We start from the raw sequence: 23,161 nt of genomic DNA, 5'->3' as shown, positions 1-23,161 counted from the left end.
TCTTATTATTATTATTATTATTATTATTAAGGTTTATTTTTTTTATTTTTTTTTCTCTTAATTAAATTTAGCATTAGATTTAATTGATGTTCAAGTTATTTAGTTAATTAATTAAAGTTCGGTTTGGTTCTAAAATACAAAAAAATATTTTTTTTAGAAGTTAAATTAGTAGTTTTCCTTAAATTTTAATCTTGTTTGTTGAAGTTTGATTTAGTTTAGGTTCAATCTTATTAAAGTTTCCATTTTATTGTGCTTAGTTATTGTTTAAGTTATTAAAGGTTTAATTTCTATTTGAACTCTTGTTTGTGTTTAACTTTTGATCTTGATTCAGGTTCTTGATCTTGTCAAAAGTTTGTTTTTTTTTTTTTGTTCGCGTATGTGTTTGATTGAGTTTTTATTATTGCATGTTTTAGTTACATGTTAAAGTTATTGTTTTTAGTTTTGTCCGAAGTTTGAATGCATGTTTCAAGTCCTGCTTGACTTGACGTAGGATTTTCATTTCTCGTTATTTATTTTAGTGCGTGTTAGGGATTAGGATTTAATTGCATGTTCATTTAATTGATCAAAAGAAACCTCATACAATCCAGGAAACCAAATCTGAATTGAGTTCAGTGACTTTTTATTTTCGATTCGAAATACGTAAAATTTGAGATTAAATTGCATTTCTTGAGGAGACGATCTGGACTTTGGGCTTGATATTACATGACAGAACTCCTATACTTTGGATAGCTTCCGAGCTACTCATTTTTCGAGTGAGTCACACATGAAAACTTCTATGTGTCATTGGCACGCTGTTGGCCTTACAAGGCTTAAAATCTTGTTATCTTGTTTTGATGCTAACAAACAAGTGAAATTTAATGTAATTGTGTGAGTAATGATATTTCAGGATTCATATATGTGAAAGTAAGGTCAAAGTGCCCACAAGGATCAAATATGATGGAAGCAAGGTCAAAGTGCTCACAAGGATCAAATGAAGCTTAAATGAGCCAAGACATGAATTACTTATTGAAGAACATGAGGACATGAATAAGTTGTTGAAAGCCAAGGCATATTAAAGGCAAAAGATCTAAAGAAAGGCAAAGTAAGAAAGCTTAAAGAATATGGAAGCTTGAAGAAAAGATGGATTCAATCCAAAGACAAAGCATGAAGACTCAAGAACTTAGAATGTTAATATTTTAGAAGTCTCATGTAAGTGCTTTAATGTTTAAAATATCATTTGAAATATTTTGAAGCTCTTAGGTTAACTTATTAGACCTAGATACTTTTTAAAATACCTTAATTTTTTTTATAAGGTCAAAAATTATTTTAAAAAGGTTAGAATCATTTTTGGAATAAACAGCACCAAAAAGAGTTTTTTCCCAAATGCTGTCAGTTTTTATACAGCCGCATTGAGGTGAATTTTTCCCTATCAAAAACTCATTATTTTAGTGGTAAACATGAAAGTTGTAGAATTTTCTCTTAGCTTTCTTTTAACACCAAGAACACCTAATTTGGAGTTATACAGAAAAAGTTATGGCCAAAACACTGAAACGGGGTCACTGCTGTCAGACATTTAAAAATTGTTCAACGGGCAAATTTTTAAAATTCTAATGTTTTAAATTATAGCCGTTTGAACCTTAAATATTCTAATAAATAGGGAAAATCTTTAAGGAAACTTTTTCAAGTTTGAAAACCTATAAATACATGGTTTTGCAAAACAAATAAAAGCTAAGAATTGAAAATTTTGTTTTGAGAAGTTGAAAGTATTCTTGTTCTTCCTAAGTTCTCTTGCTCACTCATTGAAAAATTCTTTTGCTGAGAACTCTGAAGTGTTGATCCTTCTTCCTTTGAATTCCTACTGCTAATCCTCTTCTAAGAAGGATATTGGTGAATTCTACACTTGAGCTTCATTCTATTTCCTATTGATATTTTACATTTAAGTATATAGTGTTGAAATTGTACTAACTTGCTCTTTGAGAGAGTATACTTGTACGCATATTTTATCTTATGTTTCTTGTAGTTCATTGACATTCAAAGGTGTTTGAATCGTTGGCTAAGCAAGGGGATATTGCTTAGAGAGGCGGACTCTAGCCTATGTAAGGAGTGACCGAATGAGGGAATATCGTTTGGAGAAGGCAGGCTCTAGCCTTAACCAAGGAATGTTGTAATCGGTTTTGTTCCACCAGTCAACGGAACAGGTTTAGTGAATCCTTTGGTGGTTTGCCAAAGGCGAGGACGTAGGCTGGGTATAAGCCGAACCTCGTAAAAATCTCCGTCTCACTCTCTCTTTCCCTATTCTTTATTTTCAGTTCATATACAACTGCGTGGATGATTTAAATATCTAAATTATACATTCTATGCATATTTGGAAATCAAGTAAACTTAAAATTCAATTTTGATTTGGATTGCGAAAACCGAAAGGGGGTACGTTGGTTACACCATATCTTGTGGAAACCATACGGGAGTATGTTACTTGGTTAACACCCCAAAGATAAATTTACCAAGAGTTTATTTGAATTCTAAATATTTGGAAAGAGTGATTGGATTTATTTATACAGGGCTTTACTTCAGTAAACATAAATTATAATTCATAATCACAGGGCTTATATAAACAAATAAACTATCTCAAGATCTTATATTACCAAAGTGCTGAATACTCTATATCTTTGTTTGGTTGTTTGTTGTTTAACTTGTACTTGGCAAATAAATTGATTGTTTGGTTTGAAGATTGTGTTTAATTGATTGGATAAAAGAACTAAGTTCTTGATTGATTAAGGAATTAAAAAACAAGTCAAGAATTGGTTAAAATAAATAAAAGAAGTTTAAGGTATTTTAAAAGGAATCAAAAGAAATTTTTAGAATCCAATTCACCCCTCCTCTTGGGAAGCTATTCCTAATTTCACACGCCTTGATCTATTAGCCAATCAAACATGAAAAAGCATTAGACTTTGAATTTTCACTAGGTTGATTGACCACCTGTCGAGGTTAGTTGATTGCTATCGAGTGGTGCAAATCTAGAGAAGGGGGCAAAGGATTGGTTGACCACCAAAAAGTGGCTGGTCAACTGCCCTATGCTTCAACTCTTTTTTCCTTTGATTTTCAGCTTGACATTCCATATATTTAGCTAGGAGTTGTTATTTTATTGTATAAAAACGACTATCAATAGGTTCCTATAGGAAGACTATATGTGAAGAAAAATAAGAGAAATTTTACTTTAAACCAACTGCCTATTGAAGAAAAGACAAAAGATTCATATACATCCATGGAGAAAATATTAAATACATTGGGTGCATACAACTAATATAATATGATTTTAATATATGTAAAAAATTGCCTAATTTAGTCCAAATACATATACATGGTGAAATCATAATGGATTTGGTGTATACTTCCAGTGTATCCAATACTTCTTACACATCTAATGCACTAAAAAACTGCATTTATTACACACACACACACACACACACATATACATATTCAACTTTAAAAAAATTGCATCATCCAAATCATAGCTTCAATATTACTATTTCACTCTAAAACGTTGTATCTTAGACATTAATTATTTTCAACTATAGAGAGAGGTTGCCATATTTAGAGTGCATTTAATCTTTTCTTAAAATAATTGTTACAAATTTAAATAGTTAATTTCTAAGTTACATAGCATGCCATAGAATATCTCCTTTGAAAATGTAAAAAAATTGCCTAATTTAGTTAAAATACACATACATGGTGAAATCATATTAGATTGCATTTATACACCCACTATATCTAATCATTTGTACATATTCGATGAACTAAAAACTGCATTTAAGCAAATATATTTTCAACTCTAAAGAAATTGCATTACTAAAACATAGCCTTAATATTAATCACTCTAAAATTTTTTATTTTAGACATAATAATTTTCAACCGTAGAGAGAGATTGCTACGCATCATCATTAACTATTTAAATTTGTACTATTTCTTTAAAAAAAAAAAAAATTTAAACGCACTCTAAATATGGTAGCATGCATTTCGTGCATTAAAGAGAGGTGCATTGCAAGAAACAATTAATGAATTGCATTAACTCACTTCAATATTCAGGTCATGTAGTAAATTGTAACATTGAGTCTTTTTATGCGTAGACAAATGTCTCTTATAATAATGTTGGCATCATTGCAAAAATGGTGATTGAACTTATAACCTAAATTCAATTTGGTCACCAAACTTTCATTTGTTGCAAATAAAGCATTCAATTTTGCAATTAATCCATTTCTAGCCAAAAGTAATGCCCATTAAGGAAGTTGGAGCAAATAAGGCATTCAAGTTTTCTCAATTGATCTAATTCTAGCTGAAATGTAATGCCCATTAAGGAAATCAAATAAAATGTTGTGTTGGCAAACCAATCAACTTCCCACACTGCCTATTTATCATGACCTATCTCTCTCCCTCCCCAACCACCATGAGAGAGCTTTATGCTACATTTTCAGGCCATGCCTTGCACCACTAGTATGGCTCATTGTTGTCCTCTACCATCAACTCCAGCAGCCAAATTAAGTAGGAACATGAAGAGTAATCTAGAACATTACTTGAAAGTAAACCATCCTATTTGGATCATATGGACTCCATCCAAATTCATATGGATTCCAATCAAAATGTTTTTGTTGTTTACGTGCAATAGTTGGTAATGCCCTCATGACTTTCCAATTGGGAACAATCATGATTTTTTTTCCATGCTATGCTCCATTTATTGGATAAGACACTTACTAACAAGATGAAAAAACATTGTACGACATAAGAAATCAAAAAGGAAAAAAAGTGAAAAAAACTAGGCTCAATATGAACATATGGCATGGTTTTCTTGGCAAGAAATATTCTTATTCCTTGGCTCCATCACCTTGAAAATTCTGATTGTTCCCAATTAGAGAATCATGAGTGCATTACCAAATAGCACACTACATTGTAACACATTTTGGTTGGAGTCTATATGAAATTAGGTGGAGTTTGACAAAAGAGAGAGAGTATGGTTTAATTTAAGTAGTGTCCTGGATGAATCCATGTGCTCAAATTTAATTTGGATTCCAAAGTTGATAGTGATGTAGGAGCAAGAATGGGCTATACTAGTGATGCAAGGCATAGCTTGAGTAGGTGGCACAACGGTCACCCTATGGTGGTTGCAGAGAGAGAGAGAGAGAGAGAGAGAGAGAGAGAGAGAGAGAGAGAGGTCATGATAAGTGGGTATTAATATGGGAGGCTATCTCGATGCTAACACAAGATTTCCATCAAATTTACTAGATGGGCATTCAAGTTTTGACTAAAATTGCATCAATTGCAAAACTTGGATGCCTCAATTGCAACAAAGTAAAGTTTTGTGACCAAATTGATTTTAAGTTATAAATTCAATGACTATTTATGCAATTAACCCAATAAATAATATTTAGTTTACATTTTTGGACACACCTAATGAAAAAAAAAAAAAAAAAGGAAAAGAAAAAAGGTGAGAGAACTTGGGCTCCAAGGCCTTAAGAAACACAACGAAAAAGAGAGTTCGAGAAGAAGAAGAAGCTGGGGATGCTTGAACTCTCAGAATCAAGGAGTACCTTGACTCACTCAAGGGGATTGAACAACAAGCAAAAATAAAGTAGAGGTGAGATCATCTTAGTTTCAAGGCAAAGGCTAATAATTAAAATGAAAAAAAAAAAAATGTGGAAACAAAGGAAATGTATCAATAATTAATATGACTCAGTAAAAGGATACTGGATTGCATTATTAGATTAAAGAAAGGTATTTGAAGGAGACATGTATTTGATTAAAATTTTAGGGTTTCACCATCAACTATTAGAAACAAGAAAACTTGAAAATAATTTTAGTATGAAAAACTTGGTGAATTCTATAAATGAAGATTCCAGTAGACAATTATATCACAATGCAAATGATTTGCTCCTTTTGGCCTAACATTATTAGTTGTAATGCCAATTATTACATCTTTAAGAAGATACAACCCCTGCCTTGCACATGAATAAAAGGAAGAAAACACTAGCATCTTCACCCTCCCCCCCCCCCCCCCAAAAATACCATTATTAGCCAAACTCTTGGTTCCTTTTGTTTAAGCTGGCTGATTAAAACTCTAACACCCTCTATCATTTTTCTGGGCTTTTTTCTAAAATTTTAATGAATTATTCATAGTATCAAACACCAAGAAATTTTAAAATAAATCCTTCTAAATATAGAAAATAAATTTATAATCTTTTTCAAAAACTAAGTGTAATAACCTAAGAAATTAATCAGGGCTTCATTGACAAACACAGGGGTTTTGTTGATGAAGGTTCATAAGGATCTTATCGACGAGGGCACATCTCATCGACAAGAAGATACTGAGAGAGGGTTTGTGGCAATATGAAACTCGTCGACGAGATGACGTGTCTCGTCGATGAATCTGGGGCTATAAGTAGTTAAAATCCAGATTTTGACTGAATTTCAGCAAAGGAATCTCATTTTCTCTCTCTAAAACGTTCCCCTACCCTTCTTTCTTCGATCCTGGCTCCGTTTCTCACCGAATCGAAGATCTAAGGCCATCACGATGCTTTTGGTGAAGTCCTCTGCAAGTCTACTGGAGCTTATCGTTGGTGGAAGTGATTTGAATTTCATATCAATCACAGGGTAAGACATTTTATCTAGTATTAGCCTTTTCCACAGTTATAAGAAATGTAGTATGCAAAGAAATACTGATGTTTGGTTCTAGGAGATGTTTTTTTCGGGGTGTTGAGTGGGGAACCCTACGGGTATAAAGCCAGGATATAGTAGGGATTTTTCAGAATCTAGGTAAGGGAAATATGTTATGCTAGAACAGTTTTAGAATTTTTATCAGCAGAATATGTTTGTATATTTACAAGCATGATGATATTTTTTTTCAGTATATCATGAGTATTATTATTTCAGTAAAATTACAAATATGAAGCATGAGGTTTTGATTAATCAAATGTGTGGCATGAGTTTATTACAGTATAGTATGTTGATCATACAATGTTACAGATATCTAGATATACAATTTATTAGCAGAAAATGAGACTTATAGTATTTCTCAGAATAACATGATTTCTAAACCATAACACACAGACAGAGTTTACAGATATTACGGACAGATATTAGAGATAGTACAGATATTACAGACAGATTTTATAGATATTATAGATAGATAGTACATATATTATAGACAAAAATTACAGATGTTGCAGATAAACATTACAAATATTACAGACAGAAATTATAGATATTACAGATAGACATTACAGATATTTCAGATTTATAGTGTTATGGTTGTTTTGAAATCATGCTAAAAGTAGCAAGATAAATATATATTTATGTATGTATACAGTATTACACGATATCAGATCCCTAAGGAAATTATAGACAGAGAATATACAGTAGAGCATAGTGCCGTTGTTATTACAGATAGAGTGCAACCACATTACTCAGCTAGTATGTGGATTCCGTCTAAATGTGCTAAGAGAGATTGCATTTTCCCTAGCGAGGTGGGTTGAGGTGGCCGGTTAGATGATGTTAGATATGGAGATTTCCCGGAGAGATTGCAGTGGGCCATATTGGCGAATGTTACAAATATAGATTGACTTGCTTGGTTGGCCAACCAGAGTAAGTCCAGCCGACGGGCCGCACAACCCTGTTATAAGGGGTTTAAATCATGACATACAGATCCCAGGGTATAGCAGAAGTTCCTATGTACAGATATATAGTACAACAACAATTTATATTATCTTAATAGCACTATGTATAGATAGCAAAGTCAGAAATACAATTGTATTTTAAATTACATTACATATATATTCTGTACAATTTATCAGCTTTCTGAGGTTACAGTATCAGTATTATTTTAGTATTTTAAATATGTAACTCAGCTGCAACACACTAGTAATAGCATATTTCCTTTTACTGAGTGTTGTCTCATCCTAGTGACTTACTATTTTTCAGGAGATCCAGTTCGGCAAACAGATCAGGCTCGCAGGAAGAGGTTGTTTTGTGCTACCCTTATTGGAAGGGTGGGTGTATTTTTGGTTCCAGTGATTTGGGATAGATCCCAGGGTTTTGATATTGTCACTGAGTGCTTTGTGTTGTAAATATGCCTCAAAATATTATAGTTTTCTTGTATTGTACATATGATAGTTTACAATTTCTTGTTACCGCCGCTTAGGTGTGTATGACATATAGGATTTCCCCAGTGCTCCTTTGAGCCTGAGGTATTTTCAGTAGTATTATAGACATATAATATTTATGATATACAAAAAAAAAAAAATGTTAAATGAATAGCAGGTCGTTACAGTTTGGTGTCAGAGCCTAGGTTGCTAGGTTCTATAGACTCTAGAATGTAGCAGGAACAATACCATAATATAGGAAAAGAATTTGTGGTTTTGTTCTGTGGTTTAAATACAAGATTTTCGTGGTGGTTTCTATGTTTTTCCTGGGGTGAAGATTTTATGAAAACCATAGTAATCTATTGACGAGTCATGTGTTTGGGTTGCAGGATTGGATTTTGGGGTAAGAATAGGGGAGTTAATAGAGAAACTGGAGTTTCAGTTGAATGAATAGATTAGATCTGTGCGAGAATAGGATTTTGAAACGATGTTCTATGTATTTTCAGGATTGATCTAGGGAGTAGTGGTACAAATGCAGGAGGTGACATACTAGGACCCTCCAGTATGGGAGGTGGAGATACAGATGTCGTTTTACGCAGTGTCACTTAGCAGGTGATGGCTGAGATGGCTAGGAGTAGAGGAGAGTGTGGTTGCACGATCAAGCAGATTATGCGGATGAAGCCTTCTTCTTTTGCTGGAGGAGCTGACTCGATCATAGCTGAGAATTGGGTTCAGGATGTTGAGGAGATTTTAGCGGTGCTAGCCTATACAGATGAGAAGAAGGTGTCTTTTGCGTCGTTTAAACTGACAGAAGAAGCAAAGCGCTAATGGAGATTAGCGTGATTGATTGAGGAGCAAAGGCCGGATCCAGTATCAGTATCGTGGAGTCAATTTAAGGAATTATTCTTTGAGTGATATTTCCCTGCTATGGTTTGGAGAGCGAAAGCAGCAGAATTCTTGCATTTGGCTCAAAGGCAGATGACTATATCTTAGTATGCTGCATGATTTATCGAGTTGTCCTATTTTGCCCCACATTTGGCACCAAATGAGGAAAAGAAAGTGAGGAATTTTAAAGAAGGCCTGACGTAAAATTTGTTTGAGCAGGTCATCGACTTTCGAGCTTAGACATTTGTAGAGGTGGTGGATAGAGCTGCTATTATTGAGAGTGGTTTGCAGAGAGGCGTCGCAACTCAGAGTCAGAGAAAGAGGTCCACGTCTTAGGATCTTCAGGCGAGTTCCATAAGAGGACCATGGAGAGAAGATCGATATGGAGGAGGTTAGGGACAGATGATGGGCCGCAGTGGTCTTTAGGGTGGACGTTCCATTTTTACTTGTGCTAGGTGTGGTTAGAGACACCCAGGTAAATGTAGAATGGGAGAGAACGTTTGCTACCGTTGTGGGAGGCCCAAGCATAGATCTTGGTTGTGTCAGGGATTGCCAGCTCAGGCACCAGCTTTCAGACCATTTTGGGGTGGTTATTAGGTCCCTCGTGGAGCCAGCAGATGAACATGACACCGATAAGAGTTTATGCGTTGATGCCGGGTGATGCTGATGCAGTTGGAGACGTGGTTACAGGTACCCTTACTGCTTTCTTATATACAATTGTTATTTTATTTGATACAGGTGCCAACCACTCTTTTATTTCATCGGTATATGCCAAATTAACGGGGTATGAAGCACAGTTGTTGGCTGTAGCTACGTCGACTAGGTCGGTGGTGAGATGTAGGAGGGTACTCGGGGACTTTCTGGTGACTATTTAGGGAAAGCTATTGCCAGTTGATCTTGTGATGTTAGATATGCAGGGGTTTGATATAATTCTGGGTATGGATTGGTTGGCAGGTAATCATGCCAGTATTGACTGTCATTTGAAAGAAGTGATTTTTAGACCTCCAAGTGAGCAAGAATACAAGTTTCTTGGTTCATGTGTCCATTCTTTACCGCAGCTTACGTCAGCCATTTAGGTAAGGAAACTGATTAAAGAAGGCTGCTAGGGATTTGTTGCCTACATAAAGAAATTTCCAAAAGAAGAACTGAAATAAGCTAATATCCCTGTGGTTAGAGAATTTTCAGATATATTTCCAAAAGAATTACCTAGCTTGCCACCAGACCGTGAGGTTGAGTTTAGTGTGGATCTTCTACTGGGGTTAGCACCAGTATTTAAATCTCCTTACCGAATGGCCTCAGTCAAGTTAAAAGAATTAAAAGATCAATTGCAAGAATTGCTAGATAAGGGATTTATCAGGCCCAATGTGTCGCCCTAAGGAGCACTAGTTTTATTTGTGAAGAAGAAAGATGGGACCATGAGGATGTGTATAGATTGTAAGGAGATAAATAAACTGACAATTAAGAATAAATATCCTCTTCCCAGGATCGACGATTTGTTTGACCAGCTCCAGGGGACCCAGGTCTATTCTAAAATTGACCTGTGGTCAGGTTATCATCAAGTGAGAGTGAGGGCAGAAGACGTCTCGAAAACGGAATTTCGAACAAGATATGGGCATTAAGATTTCTTAGTAATACCATTTGGGTTGACAAATGCACCAGTGGCATTCATGGATTTAATGTACTAGGTGTTCCATCAATATTTGGACTAGTTTGTGGTTGTATTCATTGATGATATACTGGTCTACTCAAGGAGTTTTAAGGAGCACGAGGATCATTTGAGGCTGGTATTACAAACATTGAGAAATAGGAAGTTATATGCAAATTTTAAGAAATGTGAATTCTTGCTGAGGTAGGTTTCTTTTTTTCGGCCATTTGATCTCTAAGGCAAATGTATCAGTTGACCCGAGTAAGATAGAGGCAGTAGTGAATTGGGTAAGGCCAGGAAATGTTCAAGAGGTTAGGAGTTTTTTGGGTTTAGCAGGTTATTATCGGTGCTTTGTGAACGGTTTCTCCAGTTTATCAGGTCCATTGATGTAACTCACAAGAAAAAATGTAAGATTTGAATGGACTGATGACTATGAGCAGAGCTTTCAGGAATTGAAGCAAAGGTTGGTTACCGCTCTAGTGTTGGCTATTCCATTAGGAGAGGACAAATTTTTGATATATAGTGATGCATCCTTGAAGGGTCTTGGGTGTGTATTGATGCAGCACAAAAAAAAAAAAAAATTGTATATGCTTCTAGATAGCTTAAGGGATATGAGTAGAACTATCCTGTGCATGATTTGGAATTAGCTACAGTGGTATACGCTCTTAAAATCTGGAGGCATTATCTGTTTCATGGGAAGTGTGAAATCTTCACGGATCACAAGAGCTTAAAATATTTCTTTACCCAGAAAGAACGGAACATGAAGTAAAGAAGGTGACTAGAACTTATTAAATACTATGATTGCACTATTTGTTACCAGCTAGGGAAAGCAAATGTGGTAGCAGATGCTCTAAGTAGAAAATCAGTGGGACCAGCATTGGCAGCTATAGAAATTCAACACCCGATCTTGATGGATTTGGTGAGACTTAGCATAGAATTAGTAGAAGACAGTCCTCAAGTGTTTGTTGCTAGCCTTGTTGTATAACCTACACTATATGAGAAAATAAAGGTTGCTCAGGGTGATGACATAGAATTGGTAGAAGTAATGGCTAGAGTGCGGGATAGTCAGGGAGAGGAGTTCAGTATCACTGATGAAGGAGCTCTGAGATTTCGCACTAGATTGTGTGTGTCGACAGATGAAGATATTAGAAGAACGATTTTGGAGAAAGCTCACAGATCACTATACACAGTCCATCCTGGCAGTACCAAAATATATAGGGATTTGTGAGAGTATTTTTGGTGGAGTGGAATAAAAAAGGAAATTGTCAAATTTGTACAGTAGTGTTTGATGTGCCAGCATGTTAAGGCTGAGCACTAAAGACTAGTAGGACAATTGCAGCCATTCTTCATTCCACAGTGGAAGTGGGATCATGTTTCCATGGATTTTGTTACGGGATTACCATCAGTGCAATAGGGATTGAATGCAATTTAGGTGATTGTTGATCGTCTAATGAAGACCGCCCATTTTATCCCTATTAAAGTCGGTTATTCCATGGACAGATTGACAGAAGTATATGTTCAGAAGATAGTTCACGTCCATGCTGTACTAGTATCCATAGTCTCAGACTGGGATCCTCGGTTTACTTCACGATTTTGTAAAAGTTTTCAGAGGGCTATGGGTACACAGTTTGCATTTAGCACCTACTTTCCATCCCCAGACAGATGGTCAGACTGAGAGGATGATCCAGACATTAGAAGATATTCTTCATGCATGCGTGCTAGATTTTGGGGCAGTTGGACTCAATTTATGTCGTTGGTTGAATTTGTTTACAATAACAACTATCAGGCTAGCATCGTATGGCACCATACGAGGCATTATATGGTAGGATATGTCGTTCTCCCCTCTTTTGGGATGAAGTAAGCGAGAGGAAAGTTTTGGGTCCAGAGATTGTACAACAGGCGTATGATAAAGTCTGTCTAATTAAAGAAAGAATTAGTACTGCACAGATTCGGCAGAAAAGCTACACAGACACTCGCCACTGGGAGTTAGAGTTTGACGTGGGAGATTGAGTATTCTTGAAGGTAGCTCCTCTGAGAGGGTTTATGAGGTTTGTAAAGAAGGGCAAGTTGATCCCTAGGTATATTGGCCCTTTTGAGATACTAGAATGAGTAGGGTTAGTTGCCTACAGGCTAGCTCTACCGCTAGTTTTATCCAGAATACACGACGTGTTTCATGTTGCTATGTTTAGGAAATACGTCCCAGACCCGTCCCACATAATCCGCTATGTAGAAATAGAGCTTAAGGATTCATTAGCTTATGAAGAAATACTAGTACAGACCTTGGACAGAAAGATACAAGCACTACGCACTAAAGAAATTTAGTTAGTAAATTTTTTATTGAAGAATCATGTTATAGAGGAAGCTTCTTGGGAGCTTGAGAAGCAGATAAGACAAAGATACCCGTAGTTGTTCTAAGAGATTTAGTGGTAAACAGGTAAAGTATAAGTAGTTAAGTAAAGTTTCTTTTACAGCCACGTGTATTAATTTAGTTAATAGGTAGCCTTTTAGTTTTATATATGTAATCTACCAAAACTTAGATTGTAACCACGGTATTCCTCCGCTATAAGTGAGGGTAAGTAATAAAATAAGTAGACCGTTTGCCTCTATGGGATGATTGATTGTATGGATGGTGTTCAACACAGATAGTAAATTTTGAGGACGAAATTTTATAAGGAGAGGAGAATGTAATAGCCCTAAGAAATTAATTAGGGCTTCGTCGAGGAACACAAGGGTTTCTTCGACGAAGGTTCATAAGAACCTCATCGACGAGGGCATGTCTCATCGATAAGAAGATATCGAGAGAGGGTTTGTGGCAGTCTGAAACTCATCGACGAGGGGTGCAGGTTTGTCGGCAAACTTTCTACAGGACTCGTCGACGAGATGACGTGTCTCATCAATGAATCGGTTTTAGCTCCCAAGAATTTTCCTAGATAAAAAAATGCCAAAAATTCATAAATTACTTAATAAAACTCAAAAATTATAAATAGGGCACTTTTTTAGAATATTGAGAGTAATTAGGTATTTAATTAAAAATATAAACCCTAATGCTCGGATTAAAATGCCTAATTATGCAGTTTAAGCGCATAATCATACATCATTGAGAAAAATATATTCTCTTTTGAGCTTCATATTATACCTTATGAGAGTGCTTAGAGCTGATTGTACCCATTAGCTTATTGAGAAGTGTCTTAGTGCTCAGGAATATTTATTTGTTATTTGTATTAACGGTTCGATTTGTGAATTGTGAGGAGGAAGTTACACCTCTTGTAAGCAGTTGATTAGGAGATAGCTACATCTATTGTAAGAAGCGGATTGTAACGGGAAGCTTCATCCCAAGTTAAGGAGTAGTTTAGTGAAATCCTTGGGTAGTTTGCCCAAGGCGAGGACATAGGCTGGATTGGCTGAAACTTGTAAAAATCATGTTCGCATCTCTCTTCCCTTAACTCATTTAAATTTCTGCTTGCATTTACTTATTTTGTTATTGTGTGTATATTGAATATTCATTGCACTTGTAAATGATTGGGTATTATTGTTTGTTTGATAAAGTCATACATTAAATTGATAAGTTGTATAATATTGAACTACTTGTCATCTTGTTTGTGCGTGTGTGGTTGTTAGTTTTTCAAAATTAGAATCTAAAGACCAAAATTTTTAAAAAACCCAATTCACCCCCCTCCTCGGATTACACATAAATTCACACACCAAATGGTTCACAAAGAACCTTTAAAACCAAGATGATGATTACAATGGAAAGCTCCTTAAATAAGCTAAAATCAATTACAACCAAATCCTTACACTACTCTCTCAAGAAATGATTCAAACAAGATAAATGAGCGAGAGAGTATTGAGCACTTGTGATGAATGACTAAAATGCAAAGTGCATAGTGCTTAGGTTTTGGCTAAAATGATATTTTTAACAAATATGATAAAAAATGCTCAAAACCATGTCTAAACAAGCTTAATAGCCTGTATTTATAGCTAAAGAGCCAAAATGAACGTTAACTAGCTGTTGGGAGCAAATCCCATTTGATTTTCTTAAGAAATAGCTGCTTTCTAGCTGTTACGGCACTGAGCATGAGATCACTCATTGATGAGTCTCCTGCATTCTTCAACTAGTCACCTGGGCAGGAAACTCGCGTTGGCTATTGGCTTTACTCACCGACTAGTGTCGACTAGTCACTCGTCAATGAGTCCCCTATTCTTGTCAATGAGTACCCTGAATCAAAAATAGTCATCAAACAACCTTTCAATAACTTAAAACACCAAGGTCATCCTTTATGGACTTTTCTAGCAAAAATTATGCCATAAATACTGAAGGGTGTTCAAGACTTGAAACTGCACTGCGTCAGTCAACGATTGCTCTGTTTTTCCTTGTCAAACAATCTTTTAATGACTTAAAACATTCTTGGACAAAATTATATGAAATATATTAAGTCTAATTAAGTTTAATACTTGTCTCAAAAGAATTTTCCTGTGAATATAAGATATCTTGTTAATAAAAACACATTTGAAAAACCATTTTGATATCTTATATACATCTATGTCTTTTATGAAAATATACTTGACTTTCTTTGAACCTTTAGGGCAAAAGACTCATTTTGACACAAATGGGACCAAGTATGAAAATGTTTATAAAAGAAAAATTTTCGAAACTTGTCTTTTTAGAAAACATATTTAAGTTTAGGATTCATTTTACAAACTCTTTAATTTAACTTTGAAACTATGAAAGTTGAGTTTGTGACTTAAGGTGATATCCTATAAACTCATGTATCCTAATATGCATGCATTTGCTCAATTCTTACTCAGAAATCATGCAAGAAACAAAACCGCAAGAGTTACAAAATACGCTACTTCAAAAACGCCCCATTACAAATAAACAGTTTAACATTAAGCTTCCTTGGGTGCTTGAGGCCTTACGAGTGAGTGTCCTTTTGATCTTTCCTTCTTGACGTCAACTCGATCCAATATTTGCCTTTGATTCAGTACTTTATATATTTATCACTTGAACCAGTACTAAACATGATCTGCAAAGATGGAATGCACTACGAACAACAAATATATTAATATCATCAAAACATATAATTTATGACTCTTAGGTTTACTATAATCCCAAGATGGGGGTGAATTGGTATTTTAAAATTTAATCCCCCAAGTCAATCCACTAGCAACAGTATTATACAAGCCTAAGGTCGATCAATTGCGTATAAAATAAATCAATATATATATATATTCAGTGGAAATTTAACTGCATAAGTGATTTAATTAAGCATTCATGATAAAACAGTGAATAGAGATGACACCAGAAATGTTATCGAGGTTCGACAAACTATCTACGTCCCACCTTGGTTCACAAGCTCAATGATTACACTATAATCTCACTTAATTGGTGGAGTGGCACCTAAATATAACTAGGTCAATTAGCACAAGGTTGACCTCAACCTGAACAACCAATCCTTTTGGGCTGGATTACCACCTCCCCCAGGCCACGCCTGGAATACAACAGTATTTCAATACAAGATGTGTACAAATAAAATGCTTCTCAATCAAGCTGATTTGTGCCAGTAATAATTAGAACACACCAATCATGTAAGAACAATAAGCTTAATAATGTATATGTGTAATCAACACTCAGAATAGTGATTATCTCAAATAAAGCACAAGAGTATATCTATAAACAAGTCTTTGAAATTAAGTAATGATTAAATCTCATTCTCAGTTTAGGGTTTCAAATATTCAAGCCAATTGAAATTTAGAATATCTCAAAAAATAGTTTTCTCAATATCAAGCATAAGGAGATATTCAAATCTGAACTTGAATGAGTCTCGCAATAATAGTATAAAGGCCCACAAAACTATGAGATTTTTTTCCAACCGAAGATGTAATATATAAAATCAAGGGGAAAAAATCCTTGCTTAACCCTCAAATAAAAATCAAATACACAAGAACACGTGAGGGTTTCTAGCAGTAATACTCAATGAATAAAACACTCACAATGCTAGATTTCTTAAAGGAATGAAAGTATTTGAGTGTATGAGCTTAGTATGAGAAAATAGGATTTGGAAATTTTCAGAGAGTTTTTTGCTAATCTATTTGCTAATCATCTGATAATCCAGGCAATTGAGTCCCTATATATAGAGAAGGGCTAAATTTTGACCAGTGGGGATAACGTGGAAATTATAAAAATTGTTTTAAAACTGTTTAAGAAAATGAACCCCATTTAACCTTTCTTAACCGTGGTAAAAATGAAAACAATGCGAGAGTTTTGGGAGCTTGATCCACGGTTTGGTCGCTCGAATAGACACAATGAAAAAAAATTGATTTTTAAAGTTTGGTCACCTGAGTATGGGTTCGGTTTGCTGAACCACGACAATTTTCATTCTGTCTAAGGTTCGGTTGCTTGATCTTGAATTTGGTTTACCAAACTTACGTAATCGGTAGCCCGAGGCATTTTTGAACATGAAGTTCTGATTGTTGACTTGGTGGGAAAAGTCAGAATTATGATTCGGTTGACTGAGGACAGTACGTTCCTTTTGGTTCGCTCTCCGAAACCAAGTCAGTATTCTGACTGGTCAAGGTTTTGGCTGCCCGAAGTGTTTTGAACACAGCAATTCGGTCACCCGAAAGCTCACAAATTTTACCCTATAAGTCTAGTTTTACTTCAATTAATTTCCTTGATAATATATGTGTTTTTTGGGGGCGTTCGCTACGAGCAACGCGTTGCACTTGAACCACTCGAGTGGGTGGGGGAGAAAACTAGAGAAATCGATAAATCAGGATTTAAGCTTTGGTACATTAGAAAAGAAAAACATAAGAATGGAGTAGGCATTATTATAGACAAAAACTTAAAAGATAGCGTTGTGGATGTAACTAGAGTAAGCGATAGAATTATAAAAATCAAGATGGTATTAGGACAAGAGATAATAAATATCATTAGTGCTTATGCTCCTTAAGTTGGCTTAGTAGAAAATCTTAAGGGACAATTTTGGGAAGATATGGATAGTATTATACAAGGCGTACCGGGGACTGAGAAAATATTTATAGGAGGAGGTCTGAATAGACATGTTGGAAGAGATAATAAAAATTATGAGTAGATACATAGAGGATATGGATATGGAAAAAAAAAAGGAGTCTGGGGAGATGATCTTAGACTTTGCTATGTCATATGATTTTAGCATAAAGAATACTTGCTTTAAGAAGAGAGAAGAACACTTAATAACCTTTAAAAGGGACAAAATAGAAGTCAAATAGATTTCTTTTTTTATCTAGGAGGGTAGATCGTTTATCATGCAAGGATTGTAAAGTTATTCTAGGTGAAAGCCTAACCACACAACATAGAGTCTTAGTGTTAGATATATACATTAAAAAATGGAAGAAAAATGATAAAATAAACTAGTTTAGGAGAACTAGATGGGGGAACCTAAAAGGAGAAAATATAATAAAATTTAAAGATAAAATGATCAAAGATGGAGATCGGACCTCAGAGGATGGGATAGATACTAATACTCTTTGGAATAGATTAGCTAGCTCTATTAAAAAGATAGCAAAAGAGATTTTAGGTGAATCAAGGGGAAGATTCTCGAATAGCAAAGAAAGTTGGTGGTGGGATAAAGATATACAAAAATCATTAAGATAAAAAGAATTTCGTATAAAACGTGGCAAAAATGTAGAAACGGAGATAACTTTGAAAAATATAACGAGGCAAGAAAAGATGCAAAAAAGGGTCGTTAGTGAAGCTAAATATAGATCATTTAATAGTTCGTATGATATATTAGGTACAAATGAAGCGGAAAGAGATATTTTTAAACTTGCACCACTGATCTTGAGAGAGGTAACCAGTGTTTTGTTGCTTAAACTGATAATAAGGTTATCTCTGTTCCTTCTGTTTTAGTAGACAAATCTGAAAATGATTCATTTGCTAAATTGAATGATATGTCTAATTGTGAATCATATGATAGCACTGATGATGAAAGCATGGCTACTTATGAAGAACTGCAAATTGAATATATTAGAATTCATAAGTCACCTGTTAAAGCTAACAAAAGATATACTGCTTTGAAAAACAAGTATGAGGCATCTTTGAAAGAATGTGAATCAAAAGATCTTGTTGAAAGGGAAAATGATTTAAAAATCAAAAAGTTAGTAAACAAGAATAAAAAATTAGAAAAATATTTGAATGCTGTAAGATCTCAAATTTCAAGTGATAATAAAAAGGATCTTCTTATTTCAGAACTTGAGTGTAAAGAGAACACAATGTCCAATGAATTCATAAAATTACAACGTGTTTGCAAAGACTTGAAAAACTCAAAAATTCAAGATCTAGAAAATAAAATAGAAGACCTATCTAAGATCATCCATACATTCACTAGAGGTAAAGAAAATTTTGACAAGCTCTTATTGTTCACAAAAGATGACTTTAGATAAGGAAAGTATAGGTTTAAATGGAAATGAAAATTAGAAAAGGAAGAACCTATACATGGGGTACTTTGTAAAAGAATCGAAACGTTATGCTAGTACATGCTCTAGTCTATACACTCACACCACATGTGTCTTGTGTAAAAAGAAGGGGCACGTAAAATTTGATTGCTCGTTTAAAAGAAAATGTGTGAAACCCGAACGAGTATGGAAAGTTAAGGAATCACCAACTCCTAACCTGTTAAGAATAAAAGAAAGAAAAATGGTATGGGTTATTAAGAAATCAAACCCCTTGAAATTCAAGGAAGAATTTACTCAAACAGGAATTACATGATCACACAATTCTTCCTTAGCATTTAGGATTAGCCATAGGGGATAGTGTTGACAAAAGGCTGAGGAAGTGGTTCGAGCTGAAAATGTAAAATCTTAGTATATGTCCAAAATTTAAAATTTTACAGACTAAGTATTTTGAAAAATCAAGCCAATCTGCAAATCCAAATATATAACCAATCTGAACTTAATGCATATATTTATTGGTTGAAATATGAAATTGTTGGTTGCTTGAATAAAAATCCACTTCCAAATGGACATGGCATGTTTTTCTTGTATTTAAATTTCAAATTGCTTAACTCACGCTTAAATATGAATTTCTAAAGTTAAGCATACTCTGTCCATTGCAAAAGTTTAAGTTTTAGGAAATGAAGTTAAAAATCTTGTCCTAAACTCATCTTGAAAGCCTAAAATGCCTCATAAAATGTTTAGTCATCACTCTAGGCTTGAAGCACTATTGATCATAAATTCCAAATATTTCTGGTGCTTATTAAAAGACATCTCTTCTTTTGATCAAAACTAGAGGCATCCACTAGTGGATTCAAGTTTTACTGTTAAATAAAAAATTTCCCTTTGAGATTAACTTATAAATCCTCTAATTTTGGTTTATATCCTCCATAGGAAATCTTTACCATACCACGACCACATTAGGTAAAGATCCACCCTCTTATTGGTTCGTATCCTTGCTCCAAAATTGTGGTCATAACTAAAGGATACATTCCAATCACCAAAGAGCGTCAGTTACTAGTTATTCATATCCTCCACAATGCTCTTTGCCAGAATAAGTTAGGACATATTCTTTCGAATGCTTATCTTGTTCAATGTCCTACTTTTGAATACTCTCTTAAATAAAATGTTTAATCTTTAAGAGTATTCATTCTTTACTTCTCACACAAAGCTCTCAAACTTTAAATCAAATCCTTTAGAGTTTCAGCTTTTTGAATTAACTTAAATGGCTAATATGATTACTATTGATTTCAACATATATGAAAATGCAATAACTAAGAAACCTATGCATGAACGATAAGAAAGACAAGCCACTTGAACTTAGGCCTCTCACGTACTGTAAATCATAAGAAAAGAGGCAAATATAGGCTTAGAACTGTCAAAGAAATAATCATTGTGACTTTTTGGTCCGTTAAGCCTAAGAACTCAAAGCCAAGCTAGAATTATTGAAAATATTATAACTTTTGGTTATTGAGCTTGAAGATGAAAGAAAAGGCATAAAATGAGTTGAGTGCATAACTTAGGGGGAGCATATATTCATTCATGATTATATACATTAAAATGCTCTCAATTTTTTTATTTATGCTTATTTGTCTGTATGCTCTTGTGAGAACAACTCTGCACTAATCTCATAACTATCCATTGTTAATTACTGGTCATGTCATATGTTGGATAGTTCATTTCTTTTATGAGTTGTTGATTGAACTACTGGAAAGCATGCTTGTGTTGAAAGCCTCTTGCATGGCGGATGCAGTGATATAATTTACATGCTAGTTGTGGATATTAGGTTGTTGCTTGCTTTATATGATATATCTGTTGAAAACAACCCATTATTAGGTACAAGTTTTATGGGAAAACGTTCAATTTATAGATGGAATGCTGCCGAAATTTCGGTAGGTTTTTCCCAAAATAAAACTTTGTATAAAGTTGATTATGATAATAAAAATGTTAAAATGTTTTTAAAAGGATGAGTGAAAATCAATTAAGCAAATAAAACTTCATCCTAGCATAATCATCAAATATTTAGAAAGGCTAAGATTCATCCCTAGAAAAGGAGCATTGAAATTAGGAATAGCTTCCCAAGAGGGGGGGTGAATTGGATTTTTTTTTAAAAATAATCCCTTTAGGATTAGTTCTTTTAAGTTGTAAATCTTAGAAACAATCACAATCAACACATCAAGATCAAACACTCAATTTATGTAACAAAATATGTGAAAATTTGTTGCACTCATTATGGGCCCTTTATCACAATTATTCTTCTTCCCAATGTTCAGTTCTTAAATAAACTTTCAAATTAATAGGTCAAGGATAATCAACCAACGTAACCCTTTTGGTTTCCATAATAAATGCTAATTTATCCAAAACGAATTATCTTCTGGTCTATTTACCAACTAAACATTCAGAATTGAAATTTAAAGCAACCACGTAGATTATATCCTTGAAAAATAAAGAGTAGAGTAGAGAAAGAAGAACACGGGAATTTTTACGAGGTTTGGCTTCAACACAGCCTACGTCCTCGCCCTTGGCCAAACTGCTAAAGGATTCATTATTACCATTCCTTTATCAGCCAGAACAAAACCAATTACAAGCACTCCTTGGGTAAGGCTAGAGCCCGCCTTCTCCAGACAATCTGCCCTTGTTTGGTCCAACGATTCAATACTCAAATCGTCAACAAATCCTGTTACAAAGATATAAAACAATACGTACAAGAACTTGCTCCTCAAAGAGTTGTTTAGTACAACTTTGAAACACTTATGTACTTCAGTAAATTCATAATATGAATTTCAGAATGAAGCTCTTAGAAATTTATCACCGTGGGTATCTTCCAATGAAAGAATCAGCAACTCAATGATTAAATACAGTGAGAGATTCAGCAAAAACTTCTCTTAATTTCGAGCAAGGATGAGAGCAATTTGAAGCACTTTCAGAAATTCAGAATGAGAAAGAGTATGACAATAGAATGTGATTTCTTAATGATCTTGGTGTTGAAATCAATGTGTCTTTGGGGTATTTATAGATGTAGAAAACTTTCTTGCTAATTCTCCAAGAATACTCAGACCTGTTTCCATATATTAAACTTATTTGAGTTTCCAAATATTTGAATTTCAAATATTAATTTGTTGGAAAATAGAAAAATACCGTGAGGCAGACGACTGTGAAGTCCTGGCAGTTGTCTATCCTTTTAATATAACTGTAAAAATCATAGGCAGAAAGGTGGCAGTTGTCTGTCCCTTGAGTGGCAGTCTTCTGTCACTAGAATATGAGTTGACAGTCATCTGTCCATATGGTGACAGTCGTTTGTCCATGTGTGATTTTAAGTCTTTCAGTAAAATAGAAGGTGGACAGTCGTCTGGTAAAACTTACACAGTCTTCTCACTTTTCACTGGAAGTCGTCTGTCAAAGCCTTGACAGTCGTCTATCTGGCTTCTCTATTTCAATTTTAAGCCTTAATAATTTAGCAATTTATCTGTCTATTAATAGACAGTCGTTTGTCCACTGAATGATTTTCTTTTCTAGTAAATTTTTGATTTCTCTCTCATTGTTGCTTAGAATATAGATTTGTTTTAACTTTAAAAACATATTCCAAGTTTTTTCTTAAGGTCTCTAAGTCTCTTTGCCTAATGAGCTTCAAAATGAAAACTTCATACTTGAATAAACTTAAAGTACTTACAAAGACTTGTCCTAAGTTCTAAAAAATTCTTCTTTGCTCTGAACTTTCTTTGTTGCTAGTCTCTTATCTCTCAGAATTGTCTGATCTTTCATCTCTTTAAACCCTCTTGATATTTCTTCATTAATTTAGACTTTGAGCTCTTATGTTGATCTTCTTTAATCATCATGCTCTTATGGTCTTCAGACTTTGATCCATACTATCAGACTTTGATCCATGCTACATGAGTACTTTCAACATTGATTCCTGAGAAATACAACTCTCAACCGAAGCATGTTAAGTCCTACTTGTTTGTTAGCATCAAAATGGAGTATTAAGCCTTGTAAGGCCAACAAGCATAAAGAACTCATTTTGCATCATGCTTTGAATTTTGAATATAGAGGCTCTTCT

The sequence above is a fragment of the Malania oleifera genome, chromosome 1 (assembly GCF_029873635.1).
Source record: "Malania oleifera isolate guangnan ecotype guangnan chromosome 1, ASM2987363v1, whole genome shotgun sequence".
NCBI classification, from domain to species: domain Eukaryota; kingdom Viridiplantae; phylum Streptophyta; class Magnoliopsida; order Santalales; family Ximeniaceae; genus Malania; species Malania oleifera.
This window is presented reverse-complemented; position numbering follows the sequence as displayed.